This window comes from Falco peregrinus, chromosome 2, assembly GCF_023634155.1.
Source record: "Falco peregrinus isolate bFalPer1 chromosome 2, bFalPer1.pri, whole genome shotgun sequence".
NCBI classification, from domain to species: Eukaryota; Metazoa; Chordata; class Aves; order Falconiformes; family Falconidae; genus Falco; species Falco peregrinus.
The window spans coordinates 14600272-14622237 of record NC_073722.1 but is presented as its reverse complement, the minus strand read 5'-3'; the positions used below and the strand labels follow the sequence as shown (position 1 = coordinate 14622237).

General features: G+C 40.4%; 1 protein-coding gene across 12 annotated transcripts in view; it reads left to right on the top strand.

Moving 5' to 3' along the window:
* SLC10A7 (solute carrier family 10 member 7) overlaps window positions 1–21966 on the top strand; it is a 154986-nt gene that overhangs the window by 31095 nt on the left and 101925 nt on the right. The window lies entirely within an intron of this gene.

The following is a 21966-nucleotide window of genomic DNA, read 5'->3' as shown; positions in this document are numbered from 1 at the left end:
TTAACATGGGGTTTGTTTGCTTTATTGACTAACTGTTTATTGGGGACAGGCATCTTAGTAGGGCCTGTTGTGATAGGATGAGGGGTAATAGTTTTGAAATGAAAGAGGGTAGATCTAGATTGGATATTAGGAAGAAATTCTTTGCTGTGAGGGTGGTGAGGCACTGGCACAGCTTGCCCAGAGCAGGGGTGGGGCTGGGAGCAACCTGGGCTGGTGGAAGGTGTCCCTGCCCATGGCAGGGGGTTGGAACTAGATCATCTTTAAGGTCCCTTCCAACCCAAACCATTCTATAATTTCCTGTGTATTTTGTGAAGTGGTTCTTACATGTTCATATGTGGAGTATTTGTTACTGATTTAAAAGGAGTAGGGGGGAAGGTGTGGGATGTACTATTCAAATTTTGTGGCAAGTGAAAAGAAGAGGGTGTGTAATGAATCATCTACAGTGCATAAAATGCCAAAATTAAAATTCCTCATAGCCTTTACTTTCTTTTTTGGTGTTACTTGTGTTAATGTTATCTCCACTAATACAGTCACATGCTATTTTTAAAACATATTAGCTTGATCTGTTCTAACTTACAGTGTTTTTCTTATTACACTGCAGTCTGGATTGTTCTGCAGTAGATGATGTATTAATAAATACAATACAAGTTTTTAGTGTGGTGGTATGGAATATTTTATGACTTGTTTCTGTTTGCAAGCTGCAGCAGTCACAGAAGTCATCAATTAATCTATAACAGACTGATATCATACCAAAGCTTTTAAGAGACACATTTGTTGAGCATGTATTGTATATAGAGAGCACACAAAACAGTTTATATTGTTCTGGTGCTGCTGGTATTTTGAAGTTTAATTATTCAGACTAAGCCACATTCACTCTAACAACATACCTGCTTGGTGAGAAAGCAAAGGAGAATTTGATTCATATTCAGAAAAAAATTGCCTAACAACTTTCTGAATATCTCAGAAGTATGTTGAATTGTTCAGGAGTGTTATTTTACTGTTGATATGATGTAACTAAAGCTAGGTGAAGCACAGTTGTTTGGGTTTTTTTTTTTTTTTTTCTTCTTGATCCGTTACCGTCCATTAGGAAACAGCTAAAATACATTTGGAGTAACTTTTAAGAAAGTAGGATGCTGGGTAACAGCTTGATCTCTAGTAAAGTTCAGTGCACTATTTTCAAACTGCTTCTGTCTGTAGCACCTTTTTAAAGGTTTTAGCAGCAATTTGGTTTTTTTGGGAGCTGGTGTGATATGGCAGATTATTTGGAGGTTTCTCCAAAGCTCTGTTCTGAGTGCTTTGAAAATACCCTGAAATGAAGCAAAGTTAAATCATATAGGCCTGCCTTTAGAAAAGTATTAGAATCTGAATTTATTTAGTGTCCATTCTTTTTAACTTGCTCTTGCCAATGGAGGGGAAGAAAAGGTGTGGTGGTTAATTGGAAACAAAAAGGATACCCGCACAGAAGTACTCTTGTCCTTATCGTTATGTGCCACCCCGGGGTTTTAAAAATGATGCTGCATGGCTGGGATAAAGTTCATAGTATGGCTGTACTTACTTCCCTCGGAAAAATACATGGGAGATGTTTATTTCTTTCCAAGTGCCCTGGTTCTTTCAGTTGCCAAGTGCAGGCAGTAAGCATGCACTGAGAACACTTAGGCTATAGGGGCCCTACTGTAGGAAGGATATAGGAGCACCAGTATAGGAAAAGTGCCTTCTGCAGGACTGCTTGCAACAGTGCTTTTCCAGCATCACATCAGACGTAACCTATTATGATTTGGAGAGGATGGGAATCTGATTGACCCGAGTTTGTGGCAAAACCCAGGTAGCCTCTGATTGTAGAAGAGCCTGGCCTCAGAATTCAAACCTTTCTTTCTCTGTCTTTGCAGCCCATCTCACCCCTGTGGGTTCAGTGCGTTGTGAACTGCCCTGTCTCTAAGCCCAGAGCAGCCACTCAGGCACTCGGCTGAATCTGTTCCAGTTGTCAGAAGGTCATACTTTAGGAATAACACTGCTGGCAGCTAAAACCAGTGAATTAGTCAAAAATAGAGTGGATGTTGGAGTAATTTTTTGGCAGGCTTTTAAAAACGTTGTTTGATCATGCCGTGTGTTGACCTTTCAATAGAATCTTCATTAAATCCACCCATTCCTTGCAGGTTTTTTTACTTCGCTTTGCCTTTGTTACATGTTCTTTCCTGGATTATCATTCATTAGCTTCTCCAAAGAGATTAACAGTTCCTTAAAACAGGATCATGTGCATTCTGGTGTTGTGTGTGAAAGCGGACCTGGAGAGTGGAGAAGCCACAGGATCCCTATAGAAATCTGAAGACAATTTGATACCCTAGTCCACTCGAAAATCTGCTGATACTGTAATGTTTTTTCCCTTGCCAGGACCCTCCTTGCCTGGTGTCATTTCTTGAGCTCTCATGGGATGAGATTAGTCTAAAACAACAAAGTAGCCAGATGTCTGGTTCTGAGAGAGTCCCAGAGGCCAGGGTATGGTAGGCAATAGTAATCGCTTGGGGCTGAAGATCAAAGATACCTGAGAATTACTTATGGGCACATACTATGTGTCATTCCCATTATTAACAGTCTGAGAAAATTTGTATCCCTAATTAACCCTTTTGTTGGTTAAATTTTCTTGCCAGTACAGCCCTGTCCGTAATAACTATTTGTTCTTTTTGGTCCTGTTACATAAAAACATGTTAGTTTAAAAAAAGAAACCAAAATGCAATACTCTCATAGTAGCAAATTTATGTAACCCTTCCAGATACTCTTTATCATGGTCATTTGTAAATGTCAGAAGTTAGCATCATTTCTTTTTGTTTACTGTGCCATACTTAGGGCTGGTGTTATTCCTATCCAGAACTGTGTCAGTAAGATTAGTTAACTTGTCAGGGTAGTGGGTTTAGTTCATTGCTTCCTAATCTAAAATGAATTAGAATCTAATCCCAGAGGCAGGATGTCTGCACATCACTGCTTTTTCCTGTAGTGATATTTCTAATGAAATGCTAATTAATATTTTCAGTGATCAATGTTTGTTTGTATTATATACTCTGAAATAACAAACCAAGATTTAGGTGCTGTCTCTGAATTCTTGTAGTGCTTTTAGAATGAGTGGCACCTGGAGAGAGAGAGAGAGAACCTGATTGCAGCCTTCTGTGCTTTTTTTGTCCTCAGGTGAAAATATCAAGGTTGTAAGTGGAATGTCTATTTTACTAAATGATGACAATGTCTGCACTGTAGGACTGAAGACTTCGAACAGTTTTTCCTAGCTGTTGAATAGTCAGCTGTAGTTATTGGAGATACCCGTTGCTTGTTACTACTGCTAGAGTTTCACTTTCTTTAACATGATATAACATTAATATGTGGTAAATACTGAAAAAAAAATAATTAAAATGTGGTAAATACACACTGTCTGTGAGTGGGAGACTCTGATTTTTCTGGTCACACTGAATGTGTTTGTACTTTATTGCCTATATTACATGTGTTTAACAATTTTAAGAGACTTAATTTTGAGTAGTGAGTGCGGAAAAGATCCCTGAAGTGATTTAAAGGACTGAATTGATTTTACCTGTTTCAGTCTCAACAGTCTCTCCTCAAAATATTTTATTTGAGCAAGAAGCCCCCAAACCTGACTTGCCTGAATGTGTATTGAATTTTTACATTTTCACTTTTGACACAGGTAACGCCTGCTGTGTGCATCTTCCAACATGGCCATGATTGCTGCTCTGTTGTCCCTATTCCTGTTCACTTCCATAAGTCATCAGTCTTGCTCTACACCCAAAGGGCTGTTTAAAAAAAAATATATATCAGCATCTAAAGAAATTTGAGGGCAGAGTTTTCTGATTGTGCAGGGTTATTTAACCTTTCAGGCCCTATGGCTGTTAGCGGGTATAGCCAATCATTAATATTATGTACCCCATTAAAATTCTTATAGGATAGGGACAGGTACTCTGCTTCTCAGGGACACAAAGGAGGGAGGAGCTGTGTAGGAATGGTTCACAGGCAGGAAGCAGCCATTTCCCTACGGATGTAGGCACTCTGGATTTTGGATCATTTGTTGCCATTCATGTGCCGTAATCCAGGTGCATGGGGCCTCACTGTGACTGCTTGGGAGCCACATGCTGCTCAAAAGATTCTGGCTGGCTATCCTGATATGAAGAAACCAGCTCTTCATAACACTTGGATTCTGTTTTGCACAACCTTTGTGGGCTGTTTATTTTCTTACTTTTCTTTCTAAGTTGCTCCTTTGGGAGGCATTGCAGCAGTTTTGGTTGTCTGCACTGCTCTGTTGAAGGTCACAGTCAGCACCAGAATAGGTAAAATCCAAGTGTCCACGAGGTCATGTCTGCAGAGGCCAGTGTGATCTTTTTTTTGAGTTACCTTACGCAGGCAGCAAGGTGCTTCCCATAAAGGTGTTGAATCCGTAGCTGAGGTTTTGGGAGAGCCCTACCAGGGTGGATTTGCAACATACCTGAGACAGAAATGCTTTTCATTTTATTCTCTTTTGTTATCTGCCTAAAGCTCTTGGAAACTAAGAAGCCACAGCTACTGTCGACAAGCGAGGACATGACGTTGTCTGCAAATATTACATTAGTGTATATTAGTAGAAGCACTCCCATCCCTCTTTTTGTTTACAGGCTGGTAAAACATACATATAAATTTTGATCACTAGTACCACCTCTCCAGTTTAAGTAAAAAAAAAAAAAGTGACTGGATCTGAATGTGGGAGATTCAAATGCAGTGCAGGAGCAGAGAAAAGCACTGCAGACCTACTTCTCCCTGGCTGATGCCAGCTACTTTTTATGCTGAGGGATGAAGTTATGAGACACTAGTGGTTATTAAACCAGTAATTAAAGTTTGGAACTGGCAAAATTACTGATTTCTGCAGTTAGATTGTCCCCCAGTTTCTTGTTCATGTAGCACATTTCTTTTCTGTACCACAAAATGTCTTGGGGACCTATAAAATGATTCCTTATTTGGACTTAAGGAAAAACAGGCTTTAGAGCAATTGAGTAGACTTGGGAGTAGGTGTAAATATGTTATCCAGGTGTATTGGGTTTGCATGGCAAGGCTTTTGTGGGGGGAGGGGGAGGCGGGCTACAGGGCTGGCTTCTGTGAGAAGCTGCTGGAAGCTTTCCCCATGGAAACTGGCCAAGGCTGAGCCCATGAGTGGCAGTGGTAGTGCCCCTGGGATAACGTATTTAATAATAGGGGAAAAAAACCTTGAGTGACTGCAGTCAGAAAGAGTAGTGAGACTCTGTGAGAGCAGCAACTGCAGCCCCCAGGCCGGGGCAGGAGGAGGCCAGGGGGGCTCCAGGCCTGGAGCAGATCCCCCCCTGGCAGTCCCCGGTGCAGCCCCTGGCGGGGCAGGCTGTGCCCGTGGGGGGCAGATTTCCTCCCCCCCCCGGCAGCCCATGGAGCACCCTGCACTAGAGCAGATGGATGCCCAAAGGAGGCTGTGACCCCATGGGGAGCTGATGCTGGAGCAGCTCCTGGCAGGACCTGGAGAGAGGAGCCCAGGCTGGAGCAGAGTTGCTGCCAGGGCTGGTGAAACACTGGAGCAGTCTGTACCTGAAGGATGGCACCTTGTGTGAGGGACCCATGCTGGAGCGTTTGAGAACTTTAGCATGCAGGAAGGGCTAGTGTTGGAGAAGTTTGTGGAGGGCTCCCTGCTGTAGGAGGGACCCCAGGCTGGGGCAGGGCAGAGTGCAAGAACCCCCGCCCCGAGGGGGAAGCAGTGGCAGAGACAGCATGGGATGGACTGACCGTAACCCTGTTCCCCTGCGCTGCTGGGGTGGAGGAGGGAGAGAAAATCAGGAAGGAAGCTAAGCCCAGAAAAAAGGGAGATGTGGGGAGAAGGTGTTTTTAAGATTTGGTTTTATTTCTCATTATCCTACACTTATTTGATTGGTAATAAATTAATTCCCTAAGTTGAGTCTGTTTTGTCTGTGATAATAACTGGTGAATGATCTCTCCCTGTCCTTACCTTGGCCCGTGAGCTTCTTGTTAGGTTTTTCTGTCCCCTGGCCAGCTAAGGAAGGGGAATGATAGAGTGGCTTTGGTGGGACCCTGGCATCCAGCCAAGGTCAACCCACCACAACATGCTGAATAAATTTGAGTACATTAAGGTGTTAATATTACATATTAATGATTACAGCTTCGTTCTGGGTTACTTCCATTACAAGAGAGTCTTTATGAATTTGAAATAACTTTTGTAAAGGAAAAGACATAGGAACTAAAGAGACTGTTCCCTATGCATGTGGGAGCAGCCTTCTAGCCAAGGCTGATAGGCACCTGGGGATTACAGGCTCATATTTGTTCTGCTGGCACAGCTATGTATGGAAGATGACCGTTGTCTGTTGCACTAATGTACTCTTCTCTGGTGTTTAAGAATAAAATCATAGGAATGGTGCTATCAAAGAGCAAGGGCTGTATAGGTAGTCAGGAAGAGTGAGTCTTGCAAAAGAAAAGAAAATTGCAGTTGAATTGAAGGAGAAATTGTGAAGGAAATTACATCATCAGCATGGACCTAACTGTTCATTACTTCAAGGAAATTTTTTTTTATAGTGATGTTGTCATATGAAATACATTTTAAACAACATGTATATATTTTCCTCCATACGGCAACTTTTATGTTTAGTAATTTCAGGGGCATTCACTGTTTTAAACAGCCCATCACAACTTGAGCATATTCTGTGTCAGAAGCTTAAGCTACAGCTTCCCTTTTACTTAGCTGTTGCAATGTTCTGGCCTTGGGCTGTTTAAAATCAAATTTATAAATTTCCTATTGACTTAATTGGGACATGGATCTGATCTAAAGATCATGCCATGAAATAAAGAAATCTGTATTTCCGTTCACAAGTTTATTTCTGTTCACGTGTTCCATTCACAACATTTGAATTCGTAAGAAAAGTGATGGATGTAACTAACATTGCAGCTTTCTGTTGTCATCTGCCACTGCTGGCAATGTGTCTGTAAGCGCAAAGCATTCACCCCTAACAGCAAAAGCTACTTGATGACTTGATTATACTTGATTTCTTGGTAGAGAATTCTTGCTGTTGATCTTGTAGTCTTCCAAGCGTGTCTGGTACAGCTTGCTGTTACTTTAGTTTGTGGAGTTTTTGACCTTGAGTTTGGAGAAGGAAGGAAATTAATTAGAACAAACCTCTAGAAAACTACAAGTGTTCAAAGGTTTTTTCTTCTAATCTCTTGTAATCAAAAATGTTACTCCTTTTCCTGGTTTATGGATAACCAATGTAATTTATATTTAGAGGTGTTGAAGGAGAAAAGCTGTAGTTAATGTTCCAAGTGCTGTTCAATTTTTACATCGCTAATGGGAAGGTAACTGGTTTGGGGGGCAAAGGAGATGGGTGGGAGGATCATGAGATAGTTGACAAAGCTCTTACCTAAATTGCAGATTCTAGAAGTCTAGATCAGGTCATAGTAGATACATGAGCTTATGGCTGTGTGAGAAGACTGCTATGTTAAAATGTTTTGTAAACCTGTAGGTTATTCTAGTGTGTTTTCCTGTGACCTAGAATGAATTTAGTGCAAGGGGCTATTTTAACTGTACCCCTCTTCCCAGTTCAGAGGGGCGTGCTGCTAACAAGTTATTACAACTAGGGTGGCAGAATGTCTATGCTGTGAAAATTAATTGCTTGTAAACATAGTTTTTAAAAAAATGTGTCATGATTTTCATGATATGTAGTTTTTGTTACCATTATGTAGAACTTCCTTACCAGTTGCTTTCTAAAATATTTAAATTACATAGCTAGCGTTATTTTAAGTGTTCTTCCTCAGGCAGACTATTGTGACATGGATTACTGTGCATTGCACTTCTTTATACTGATAATATAACAACCAAGCATTTAAAATAAAATGTGAAATTGTTTCTGAATTTTTCCTTCTTTGAGAGGGCTCGATAAATGAAAATTAATGAGGTTAGGGAAATTTTGCTTCACAAGTGATAAAGTAAATTTGGATTTGCACAGTCTGCAAAACATTATTTTAATAAGACTGTATTGCATTTCTGTTGTGCCTTCCATTGTTAAGGGAAATTAGAGAATATGTATTTTTTAATTAAATTAAAAGTTCTGTTAGAACCAAAGGCTTTATTCCTAGTAGCCTTTGAGGTTGCCTTGTATAAGGTGAAGAAAATAGTATCTTTTACTGGCAAGTGTGTTTATTCTTTTTGGTTAAGTACCTGAGCTTGTACTCTGTACAAGCAGCATATATACTGTAAATGAAAAGGTTTGTAAGAGAACCACATTGAAATACACTGCATAATAAATGTGACCATTATTTTTTTTTTTTAATTTATTTCAAGGGCTCAATAGAGGGGATGTGCAAATTAGTATTCTGAGTTGCAGTTTGCTTGCTACCCAAAGCATTTGAAATCCGGGCATATTTCTTAGATATTAAATATAGGTTGGGAAGAGTAGTACAATTGTAAGCTTTCTTTAAATTGGAAGGCTTCACGAGTCTTGCATCCGAAATCAGCGTTGCATGGCAATTCTTGGAAGTTTCTTGTCTGTGTGTTTGTACAGCTGAATCCTTGTCAGGGGCTCTGTTCCTTAATCAGTAGCTGTGTACTGCGCGGTGGCAGGCCATGTACCAAAGGCTGTGAAATCGCTTTGCAGCTGAAAATCCTCCAGCTTTGCCAAGCCCAGGAAGAACAAGCAAGCCAGCCCTGAACTGGTTGCCTTGGATGGCATGGCACAGAAATAGCAAGGGCATGTATGTTTGCCTTTTTGTTTTTTCACGCTCTTTCTCTCGGGGGAAAAATCCGGAAGGCAGGTAGAGCTGGAAGTTGCATCTGGAGAGCAGTGCTTTGTATTTGATATTTTGTTTCAAAGTCTGGTTCCTGCTGGCAGCAGCAGTAGGTCCCGTTGAAAACCCTAGACTTCCCAGAAGTTGAAAGGCAAGGAGTCGGCTGGAAATGGTGAGGCAAGGCACATTCAGATGGTAAATAAGGACGTGCAGCAGGTAGGTTAAGCAGGCGTGGAAGAAGGGAAGCGTGTCTTCTGTGGGAAGGTAATTGGGCACCCGGGCTTGGCAGGAGCCGTGGGCCGAGGCGGGGGCGACTGCTACAGGTTGATGGGCAGGTGATCCGGCGGCTTCCACCTGGGCGGCGCAGGAGGCCTGCCTAATATGCTGTCTGCCCTAAGGGCCTGGGGGAACACAGTTGGATTATTATGTTAATGCCTGAGCCTGCTGCCCTCTTCCTATCCCAGCTGGGCTCCCCGTTGTTAGGAACTGCTTTGCTCTGACAGTGGAGTAATATACTTCATGATTGAAAGGGCAAAGGGGCTCGCAAGAAAAAAGAGCAGGCCTGCACAGATATGTAAATGAAGGGGGGAAGGCTGCAGGGGAGGGTTTGTGCCTAGGTGCGGATAGAAAGTTTATTAGGAAATGAGTAATATAAATCTGCTAATTGAATTGTTATTTACACGTCCCATTTTCTGATTTGTTTCTTTGTGCATTACCCCCCCTAATGCTGATGTACAGTGAATTCGAAGTGCTTACCAAAGCAGGCACTTAGGTTGATTTATTTTAAACCGAGGTGCTATAATACACTGGTACCAGTGTACAATGCTGACAATGGTGTATTTTTCAGGACTTTGATTACTGTTTCATGCTCTGCCACTATATTGCTGCACTACAGCTTACAGAAGTGATATGATTCTTTTATATATTGTAGATAAGTATATCACTCTGAATTTTGTTGATACTTCCACAAGAGTAGGAGATAGATACAGATTACAGAAATGTATTTGTTACGGTGTTAGAGCAAATTGAACTTTGATTCAACGAGATGGTGACTATGTTGTGATGTTTTTCTGAGGCCTTTCCTGCTATAGGATTGACTAAACAGCATCTTGGTGTTAGAATGAATGTATGTGAGAAATGAAAACCTGTTCTCTAAACAGGTATCTTTAATACTATTTTTTTATTTATTTTCATGATGATGACAGTGATATGACCTGGTATGCAAAGTCTTTCTCCACTTTTTATCAAGCTTCTATCAGTGGCAAAACTTGACTTGGAATATAGCCAGATGTGATTTCTAGCAACCTTATTTTTCTATTTTACCCCCAAAGCACTGATCACAGACTACTCTGAGAAGTAGCTGTTAACCTAAATTACACTTCTAAAGTGAGAGCTGTTTTTGTGAAATGCAGCTAGTGTGTCAGATGCAAAGTTGTTTGATAGGTGAGGTGCTTTTCTTGTAGGTTTAGCTGATACTTGGTGTTTGTTGTAAGATGTGATTTCTGATCGCTTGTAGTGTGCTTTCTACTCTTCACCCATTTGCTTACATATCCCAGTTCTGTTCCTTAGTTATGTGTATTGCTACTCTGTTTTGCTGTTAAGAAGGTGCATCTGTCTTGGCATCAGGACCTCCTGCTGCGCAGGAAAGCTGGCAGCTCTCGTACTTTTGACCTGGCAGTTGTGAATGGACTTCTTAAGCAGTTTTGTCCACTTAATGTATTATAGGGCATCTTATGTTACTGAAGCACTTTAAGGTAGAAAAGAATTCTGGATCTAGGTTGCTTCTGCAAACTTAGTTTGGTCTGACGGCGTAGATACAGGATGTTCTAGGCTTAAATGGCATGGTAGTACAATTTTGCTTCCACACCTCTTGCCTCATTGGGTGCCCATGATGAATAATCATTGCAGAATAGGTAGTAGTGGTGTCTGTGTTCTGCTGGGGCCTTTGTACTTCACACAGAATTACCAACTTCTTTATAGAGTTCTCCTTGGAGTTCTCTGTGGGCAAATCAGAATGCATTGGCCCTGTCTCTACAGTTTATTAGTAAGATGAGAAGATATCTTTAACCACAAAATGGTTAAAGCTGGAAACAGACTAATTGTTATAAAAGGGGTGTTTTCCAGTTGAAGGAGTTTTTTCTGATAATTGCGTTTTTCTTTCATATTATGTATGCACCTAGTTCTTTAACTGCTTTAGAAATAGGGAAGTCGGGCTATAAACCATGCTGATTAGGGAACATTTCCATTCTTTTTGTCTTGCACTGTGTATGCAATTTAGACTTTGTAGAAATGTTTACACTTTCGGGGAAATCTGTATGTAAATATTTTGTTTCAGGTCAGGTTAACCTGGGTCAGTTTTGCAAACAACTAATTTTGACTTTGTCCGTGTTCTTCAGTGTAACTTAGGTGCTCCGTGCTTTCATTTCTCTTGATAAGCTGATCTTCCTGGCTGTGTCTTCTCTGTGCATCATAAGAATTTAATAACAGTGCTGCACTGTGGACCAGCTGAAAAGCTTGTGCAGCGACAAACCAGGCAGAGGTCATCTTCTACTAGGCATGAGAGCAATTCAGCTGAAAGCAGCAAAATACCAAAATGAAATGGTTAGAAAAGAAAATTTCAATCACTGTCTGAGAAGTGTCGATTCTAGAGGTGGAGGGGAGCTTAGGTTTAAAGCAGATGTTTAAATACCGGAATATCCCTTATGCTGGCTATTCCAGTTTTCAGCCAACTCTGGATGCAAATGGAAACTGTGGAAGCTCAGTGAATGCTGCCAGAAAGAGCATGTTCGATGCAGACGGCAAGTTTGTGACCTTTTGCAGTAAAACAAGCTTATGCGTTTCTTAGGCTCGCACCCAGCACAGCTCTTGGTGAGCCTCTGCTCTCCACAGAAAGTGAGTAGAGTTCTGTACATGAAACTCATAGGTTTTAACATTTTTTTTCCCACTTTTTCTTCAGAGAAGTAGTGGTTATATAGTGTTCTATTCCGTTAGAGGATAAAGTAAATTACTTCAAGGATGTAATAAAAATACCTTTAACTTAGTTGAGTTGCTATGTATTTTATGTATACATTTATGTAATATATGTATATGTTTATATATATATATATTAAAAAAATCAAAATTCCAAAGATCAGTTTCAGCATTTCTGTGGATCATGGTGTACTCCTGCTGATAGCCAGGTAGTTGTGAAAGCAAGTCCCTGACCTAGACTTATCAGCATTTGAGTATTAATCCTTGGACTTTAACGAAGATAAGCCTCCCTACCCCACCCCCTTTGGATTAGAAGGTGTAGCAGCCTTTGAGGAAAATGGGGCAACTAACTGGTTAGAACTTTGGGCATGCTTCAAAATTTGTTTTCAGAGGAAAAAAAAGCTTGGAGCTTCAGCTGTTACTGATCCACTACTTAACTCCTTGGACAAATTTTGGGGATACGTAATATGTAAAGATGCACATTTATGCACCTTCTCACTCTGTGTATGTGTAACTTTTAGTATATGAATTGCTAATTTAGATGACGAGTATCTAAGCAGCATTTAAAAGAATGCAGCTGTATGCATCAAGACTGTTCCTTTTTTACCTTCAGGCAGTGGCTATAGCGCTGTTCTCCTTACAGTATGCAGCTTTTCTTTCCCTTCCTTTTCTACCTCTGCCACAGTATTGCAGGGTGCAAAGCTTTGGCTGGGCTCATAAAAAGGGAATTTCTAGTACCATACAATACTGGCTTACAGTAAAGCCTAACCTTCAGGCTTCATTAAAACAAACAAACAAAAACCCACACCTAGTAATTGTACCTTCTTTGAGATATGGACAGACATTTGTTGATGAGATGAAAAATTCCTTATCTTTTAACGGCAACCTGTGACACAGTCTGACATGAGCTCCAGAGATTGGGCTTCGTGGATCTGTGCAGTGGGCCACACTACTTTTTATTTTATAAAGCGGGTACTTCAGCCAGCCTCCTCATGCTGTGGCCTTCCTTGCTGCTAGTGTTTTATTTCCCATCGCCTGGCATTGCACAACTTACAGTGAAGCTGTTCCCGGTGGTAGTAGTGACAGGGACTTGAATAACAATGCCATTCTGAGCTGGTTTGGATGGCACAGCAGTTAAAATGTCTGGTTCTGCTACTAACTGCCCAGAAAGCAATATGACAGCGGGATATTTATAGAAAAATACTGGTGCAGGCACAGCCTTACAGTTGATGCAAAGGGCACCTTTTAAAAAGTGGCCTTGTGCTTTCATTTCACTTCAGCAGGGAAGTAATACTCTTTGGAGTTGTAGGATGCATTGTTTAACTAGACCTCTAATCATGTTATGGATGATGTGTCTCCAGGAGAATCAGGGGACAAGACCTTTAAGTGTTTTTATCACAGCTTAAGATCTTAGAAAATGTGAACTTAAATAAAAGTATGTTTGGGTGGTTGTTATTGCTCTGTATCCTTTTGAGGATACCTTCTACAGTAATATTTTTTTTTAAGAGAGAAAGTCACTTACAGTTATGAAGTGCTTGACCATAAGAGAGGATCAAGTTGGCAGAGTTACTTGTATACCGCTGTTCAGCTGAGCCTCCTTTATTAAATCATTGTTCAGCGTTCCGTTTGTTCTGGTGGGAGAGCTAGCGGCTTCATTGCTAAGGTAATAAGCCTTGAGTTACTAACAAATGCACAATGTGCATAAGGTTTGTGGATAGTTTTCATACCAAAGTGTCAGTGACTCAGTTTCTCTCCTTTTTGCTCTCTAATTGTGTAGCATGGTCTGTTTCACAGGTCAAATGTACAGCTGCTAAGGCTTCTACTTTACAGTACTTAGGTAGAAGGGGGCAGTTACCTTGTTTCCCCATGATTAGGAGAACTATGGAAATGGGATTTCCATTTGGGGAAAAATACATACAAAAAGTTTGGCTGTATGCCTTCCTGGGAATCCAGAGCTTTCCGGCATGGCAGAGCCATATTATGGAGTTTGTGGAGGAGTGGGTCAGGTGCTAGAGCACGGAGTCTGCGCATAGTTATGCACATGTGTACTCAGTATGAGAAAGCATGTGTTCCTACGAGTCTGTCAGCTTTAAATCACTGCTTACTTGAATGTTTACACTGGCACTGGCCAGTAATCTTAATATTTGCATTTACAGTAAAGTAGAGGAGAGAAAATTAGAAACTGCCTCTGTTTATTCATGTTGGTATTCAGAATTCCACTGTGGATGTTCAGGTTACTGCCCATTGGGGTGCATGACGTAGGAACTGACACTTAGAAGGCCCTGTGTCTTCGGTGCATGATTTTTGTGTTTTGTGCTGCAGCTGATGGGAGGACAGGAAGATTAAGTTATAGCTTCAGGGCTTGGGGCATAGCTGGTCAAGGATTGTCTTGCACAAGGATGAGGTGAGAGTACTGGTGGCTATCTCTGCTGACAGCCCTTCTCGTTGTCGAAAGGAAACAGACCATGGTTGTTAGAAGGAAGAAAAGGGTATGGGTGGATCTGTGGCATTTATGATAAAGCAAAGAAACTACGAACAAAGTGACTACTGTACAGGTGATAGCCTGGGCTAGTCAGATACTGTGCGCTGTGTCTCATAAGGTATCTAATCTCTTCTGTACCTGAAGAGACCAAGTCTTGGTTCTTTCAGTGTGGCGATGGACATTCCAGCTCCTGAAAGAGTTTCTTCCCTCCTGGCTTCCTTCCTGTGATCTTTCTGATACTGATGACAAAGGTTTTTGTTTTCATTCTGCTCAGTTATACAAGTAATCTCAAGTAAAAGGATCCAGCCACGCAGGGCAGTGCTGCTTTCCAACCTCTGCTCAACATGAATTTCCTGTTACTTATATAACTTCCGGTTACATCTTAGTATCAGTGGAAATTTGCAGACCGACACATAAACGTTTTTGAGGTCTGAATGCTTAACCTTCACTATTTGCATTGTTAACAAATGTTTATGTTCTGGTTTTACTCTCTGGAAAAAAAGCCTTTGATGTATATATTTTGATGTCTTCATCTACGGCCCCTGAATGAGAAATACAGTGCTGACGCTCCAGAACTGCCTTAAGTCATGCCTGTCACAGTAGAGAAGTTACTGTTTCTGGTGAAAGGAAGCAGGATAGTTTTCTTTCCCTGTTTCAGTATTGCTGAAACTATTGGTCAAACAGAAATCCTTCAATGGAGAGCACCACATACACTAAAGTGTCTAAAAAGCCTGCCTTTTGACATCCTCTTGATTGATGTTTTTTTATTTATAAATATTATTACCAACAGGCGGTGATGGTTATGAGAAACTGCAAAAATGTGGGAGTGAAAGAGTCATTTTCAACAGAAGGAACTTGGCTAGTAAGAGGTAGGAGGTAATAACTCTCTGCCAGCAGAGCCCCCAGCTTGTTTCTGTGCTCTGCTTGTGGCAGAACGCTGAGCCTGACTGAGGCAGCACAAACTTGTACTCGGGTGATGGCAACCTCTGCCAGCCCGGAACAAATCTGGAGTGTATGCAGCTTTGAATCCATGGCTCAATGAGGTATTTTAGAGGAGATCATTCTCTGGATGACATTCCCCCACTGAAATGTGAACAAAAAGCACATTAGTTATTCTGTTTTCATTTTCTGGTGCCTTTTCAGCATTATTTCCATAAAACTGATGGTTATTGAACATGGTTGAAATAAAGAAATGTTTTCGTATTTTCAGCACAGCTCTAGAGGCAGGTTGCGGATTAGGCCATATCTTTTGCACAGTCAACAAATTGTGTTGGACCACAGGGAATGTGGCCGTGGATAAAAAACATAATCCCCACCGTATCTTGGTGGGTTTTCCTGTTGTGTTCTGGCGTTTCCTTGGTTTGCAGGCATACAGGTTTTTTTGTGTGTGGTATGGGTTTTTGGGTGATTTTGGTTTTGTTTTTCTAAGAAGATAAGGTTATGTGTACAGTTCCACTCCACTAAAAAATTGGAGATTGGTGTCTTTTTTAAAAAGACTTCTTGAATAAGAGTTCAGATTTTTATTAAGGTTTCTTTGGACTCAAAATGTAGTTGTTGCCAAAGTGGTTTTGTGTGTTGTTTTTTTTTTTTTGGGGGGGGGGGGGGGCATGTGTGTGTTTGTGGTTTTGTTTGTTTGGTTTTTTTAATGAAATAACACTGTTGAGGTGGCCTATCATGTATACAATACGTGGGGCCAAATTAATGTGTAAGATGCATACTACTGCTTCTGCTGAATTCAATATGGAGTGTTTATACATCTCCAAGAGTCAAGTCTAGACCCTGTTTGTTTCTCAAAGATGATGCTGTAGTGTTAAAAAGGCATGTGCGTTGCCTTTGAGGGGGCAACTGTGCAGCTAGAGACTTTGTTGAGCAGTTAACACTACCTCTTTTATTTTGCCATGCTGTAGCAGGATTTTTATATGCATTTTAACAGTTATTTAAGAGTCCCCATATGCTTAGAAAAGAATCTGAATATATGTGCCTTTTTTAAAGCTGCATCATAACTAGGTTATTTCATCAATACAGTAGATTGACTAGGAGCTGCAGTTGGAACAATATGTAAAAATACAGCTTGTAAAAGATTTCCTTTATTAACTGTCATCATCCACAGAATGTATGTTCAAATAAACGTTGTGTAATAACTAAATTTGAGATTAATAGGCCCCTTAAGAAACAGCGAAGTCATTCAGGATAGTCAGTGAAAAATAGCCTGTAAGACTGTAACATGCACATATTGTCCTGCTTACATGCTCTCTCTGGTGTCATTCCCATTTATCAATGTCGGCAGGCTCTGTTCTCATTAAAACACTCTTGCACAAAAGCAACTTAATTTTCTTAAGAGAAGAGGACACCTGATTCAATTTAGTGCTTAAAACCAGGAACTTGAATATATATATTTTTCCCGTCTGAACTCAGATATGAATAGTTATGAACAGCAACACAGATTAAACCTTATTAGGTATATTTATATTCTGTTTGCAGTAACAGTGCTGTAGCAAATAGCTTTCTACAGAGCTGTAACATCTTATTAATGGAAACAGCAGTTAAGACATGAGCTGTGGTAACACTCACATGAGATTTTATTTTTAAATAGAAGATTGAAGGAGTTTAAAGGGACTCTGCCAGTGCATTCAAGCTACTTCTGATGTCCTACCATCTTCCTTCACCTTCTTGAACTACACTGATCTCTTTGGCGAGATAAAATTTCCTTTTCTGCCGTCTTGGGTCAAACCATTTCCATCACTTTCTTCCATTTTTTTAAATTTTTTTTTTCTTCTTCCTGTCAAATAGGAGACACAGGTCTATCAATTTTGCATTAATAACATGGACAATGTAAAATCTTACAGTACTACATTGTGTTCTCTGCCTCTACTGCATAATCCTGCTAGAGTCATTGTCTTTCTCCAGTTCCTTTCTACTGTTCTGGGGTTTTCTCTCTTCTTCATTATGCCATGTGTGTTAAATAGGATATTTAATCTTATGCCTGGTGCTCGAGCTGTATATCCCCCACTAGTGCACATCTGAAGATGATGAGGTTTTAACTGCAGGTAATTGTGGACATACTTGGAGCAGCTTTGTATGACACCCAGGCCACTTCCTTCTGAGACATTTTAAGGTGATTTAGTTTCATTACGCTGCATCTGTGGCCTTGGCCCTGGAATGTCCTTCCCGCAGAGCAGGGACAACTTGGGGCCAGGCGGGTCCCAGTGCGCATAGCATATGCTCTCTCAGCTATAGGGTGCCTCTGGGTAAGCATCGGGTTAAGTACAGTTAGGAAGGTTACTTTCCTAAAGGCTGCCAAATGACACTCAATAATCAAATGTTTTAGTGTTAAAAAGATACATACATATTGGTGAAAAAGCCTTTTACTTTTTTACGTGATCCACATACAAAGCTATAAGGCACCGTTGTTTCCCTGTGGCTCTGCAGTAAAAGAAATTGTAGTTCCAGTTGAGTTGTGCATAACAGTTTCATTCAAATACTGCCGATAATGATAGAATGTTGGGTTTTGACCCAGGTGTTCCAAATGTTGCCAGTGTATCTTTTCCTCTTCTTTAATGTGGTCTTGCTACATTACTATCAAAAGTTATCTAGTCTAATAAATTCCAAGGTAGTTTAGTTTGATACCAAAATACAAGGAAGTGGAATAGAGTTCAGAATTTATTCTGTGTTTACTGCTATCAAAACCTTAGCACGCTTGTTCGATTTGCTGCTCAGGTACACGGACTGGAATGCTCTGTGTACTTGCTGCTGCAGTTGGGTACCCACCCGTGGGGAAGTGCTCAGCCCCTTGGTTGTGGCTTTGCCTTTTTCTTCTTTTACTAGCCTTTGTTACAATGGGATCCGTCTTGGTTTTTGTTGCCGTCACTGTTAGAAATTGTAGCAGTGTTTTCTGTACATGTGTTCCAGGATAAGGTGAGAGATGAAGGGCTGAAGCTTTGCACTAGGTTTGAGGTATGGGAAGAGGAAAGCTTCTGCCCAGTGTACTGCCAGATGGGTTTCCTTCAGAGGTGGACTGAGTTACTGCTCCCTTGACAGTGCTCCAGGCCAGCAGATCCTCCCTGGAAATGCCGACCAGCGAGAGAGTTCCCTCAAGTCCAGTGCCATACAGAGTTGACTGAAATTGTACCTGCTTAACATCAAGCAGATTTGGTGTTTAGTGGAGCTAGTGTGTACTGTTTTAAACTGGAGATGTACATGCTCTCCTGTACTAGCCCTGTTAAGAGTACCGATAGTGACTTTCAGTCATGTCTCTGAGTTGATGTAAACTTGAATGATTGGTCTGGTTCTTACTGCTGCTGCTTTTGAATGTGGTCTGACCTTGCATTTCAAGACATGGCTATGCATTTACCTTTTGAAAGGATCTTGCCATTGATTTTATAGTGAACTCTCCCCTCGTATTAACGGTAAGTGCAATGAACGGTTTGCAAACACATGCGAATCTGAACTTGGAGTATTATAAGGACATCTAAATGTTTTCATGTTTTATTGTTTCATTTAAGCTGACTGCATATAGTCTGATATCTGTTGAAGCACAAAAGGAGCAAACACTAAAAAAAAGTTATACAATAATAGTGACTAATAAATGTTTCAAATAGAAAACGAAGAGCCTAGCTGTATCATGTGTCAGCACTAATGTTTATTTGTATCATCCCTCTAAGGATCTCAGAGTGCTTTTTAAGCAATGAATTAATTTTGACAATGCCCTGTGAGGTATGTAGGCAATATTATCTCTCTTGATAGAAGGGAGTTGGAAGCACAAAGTGTTTAAATTCTACAGGGTCGTGCTACTAGGTATGTTTAATTACGAATTGGAGCAATTCAGTTCACTACCAGTTTGTTTAAGCTGAACCAGAATTGCAAATACAAGCCCCAGGTTTGTGGGTATGAGAAAAATTTCTTCTGAATTTATTCTGCGGGAGAAATTTTTATAATGAAAACTGCAAATAGACTAATTGACATGTGTAAGTCCTCCCTCAGTGAGGCAAATAATCTGAATGATTATACCTTAACTTGCGGTTTTCCCTTTTTGTTTTATTTTCCCTTCTTTTTCCTCTTTTGCCTCTAATGTGTGCTTAATCATCTGCTATGGACAATTTCTGACACTTTGGAGAAAGGGAATTAAAAATTGCAAACTACTGTACCCCTGGACTAGTTGTGAATTATGATTTTTGCACATGACTGGCTGAATACCTGAAGCATAAAAATTGTCTAAGACTGTTGTCTTAGTACCTGTTATGTGCTTGAGAATATTAAAAAAACCCAAACAACCCGGAACAAACAAACCCCCAAAACAAACAAATCGGAAATCTTCCAGCTGGATTGGGAAAGAAGAAAGTTTGTTGATAGCCAAAACATCACCATCCAGTATTGCCACCACAGAACTATCTAGCGTCTCTCCTTAACACCTTTCCAGGTACAGAATTTCTCCTGGAAGTGGAATTGCAGTGTATTTTAAGTAAAAAATACATTATTGTGTCTGTAGATGATCCTCAAATCAGAATTGGTAGCTGCTCATGTGGCTAAAACTAGATGCACAGTGTCATACTAAGTGTACCGGTTCTTGCCAGCTACTCCTTTGAGCTACTGCTTTGTTTTTTTGTGCATCGTTGAGGTGACCAGGAGAATGGCTGAGAGCTGTCTAGCACTAAAGTTATTTCTCTTGCATCAGTGGCTGTGGTCTGGCAGGCTCACCTGCAGTGCAAGCAGAGCCTGGCCTGAATCCAGCTTCTGGTAGGACTGGATATTTTTGAGACAGGGAGGTAAGTTTAGCATGTTAGAAAGCGAAGGGCTACTACTTATGCTCTCTATCCATTTTACGTTGGCTCCACCAGCTTTCCTGAAGAGGGTGAGCGACACAGTTCTTTGTGGCAGACAGAAATGTAGCTGTCGCTCTGCACACACAATTTGCATTGGGAGGAGGGGACCATCAAGTTTCCTCCCAGCCTTCTGGTGTGGAAGTGAAGCCCAGATGCTTCTGTCTTTCAGATCTTAACAGTTGATTTACACTGATTTATATAGCAAAGACTGTTTTGCAAGGAAGAGATCTTTAAGTGTGCTTAAAAATGGAAATCTAGATCCTCCTTCATGGATTCAGAGGCAGATGTAATAAAAGGGACCTTTCTGCATCTTTTCCGGTTTGAAGAGGTCAAATACAATCAGTCTGTGTAAGAGTGGCATGTGTCCAACAAATACCAAAGAGACTTGATAAACCTGGTGGGTTTTTTAATATAATCGTGACAGGAACTTGAAGAGGGATATATGAACAAAAAATACCTGCAAGGTGATCTGTATTGAAACTGATCCTTTGCAGTAGGTTTGTGTGCATGGGTGTAATCTGGTGCTCTCTGGCCACATGGAAGTATCAGCTGCACGGTAGAAAATCCTGATTTAATTCACACTTGTTGAAAAATTATTTTAAGTAGTACTCACTCTTGCTTTCAGCTGTGATCTCTGGCAAGAGGAACTGTTTGGACTTGTGCCTCTTTTTATGTTCAAAAAAGGAATGCTGATGAGGAAGAGGTGTTAAAATATGTTACTGTAGTTTACAACTGTCAACTATAATGTTTTATTTAGCTGTATCTATTCAGATGCTCCCTCCGCAACATGGAGTGCCATATGCCATTGTCCCTGTTAGTAAGCAAGTCAGCAAAGGTTTCCCAGTCCGCATTTGTTTTTGTATTTGGGCCACTGAGGAGCTGCAGTCCAGTGCCATCTTTTATTGATAGGGCTAGCAGAGGAGGAATCTAATGAAATTATCAAAGCTTTGAATTAATTATGAACTTGAATAAGAAAGCTAAGCTCTCTAGAGCCAAGGATCTCATTACCCATTCATTTTCATTGCATCCTCTTATGGAGCAGAAGGCAGGTTCAGCTACAGCTCCTACCCTGATTTTGGACTTTATTCAAACTTACTAAACTCGCTAGCATCCACTTGTTATTAATCTTTAGCTGGAAGTGTCCAGAGTGATTAATTTGACTGTGCTCTAAATTTTCATGTAGATGGTAGATTTCCCTTCTCCCTTTCCTCTTACCTTTGCTGTGTGGCTTTTCATCATCAGACTGGCTACTATACAAGAGTTTCCGTTCTTTCTTGGTAATTGGGGAAAGCTATTCAAGACTCAAGTTTTAATTTCTTGGAATTTAATGAGTTAATATTAAGAAATAATACTGCTACCTTGTATTTCCTGGATATTTAGGTAAGCACAAAGATGTCTAAAGTCATTATCAGACTTGTTTATTTTCTTATTTTAAATGAGTGTGGAGTAAAAAGTGATGATTAGACACTGCCCTCAGAAGTGTGGGGTGGTTGTGTGGTTTTGGTTTTTTTGGTTTTTTTTTCCTATTTTAAATTTGTTGGTCAAACTACAGAAACTTACGAATTTGTCAATACTTTATTATGATGAACAACTAAGTTTGCCTGCCTGATTAATATTCCATTAAAAATTAAGTCTATGAAAATGCAGTGTTTTACTTAAGTCAGATTATATTTATTTCAATTAATAGGTGTCAATATGTAAAAATGTTTCTGGCAAATCAGGGCAAAAGCAGTGAGATGAAGCTTCTGTGTAATATTCTTAGTTCTTGTGGATATACCTCTTAGGTCAACTGGCAAGGATTTTCTTCTCCTGCTTTTGTCCATTTCAGCACATTACTTATAAATGCATAAACTAGAACCTATCAGTCTTCATAAGTTACAGGCCACTGGCAATTTTTTAAGCAGTGGCCAACTGCCTAATGTC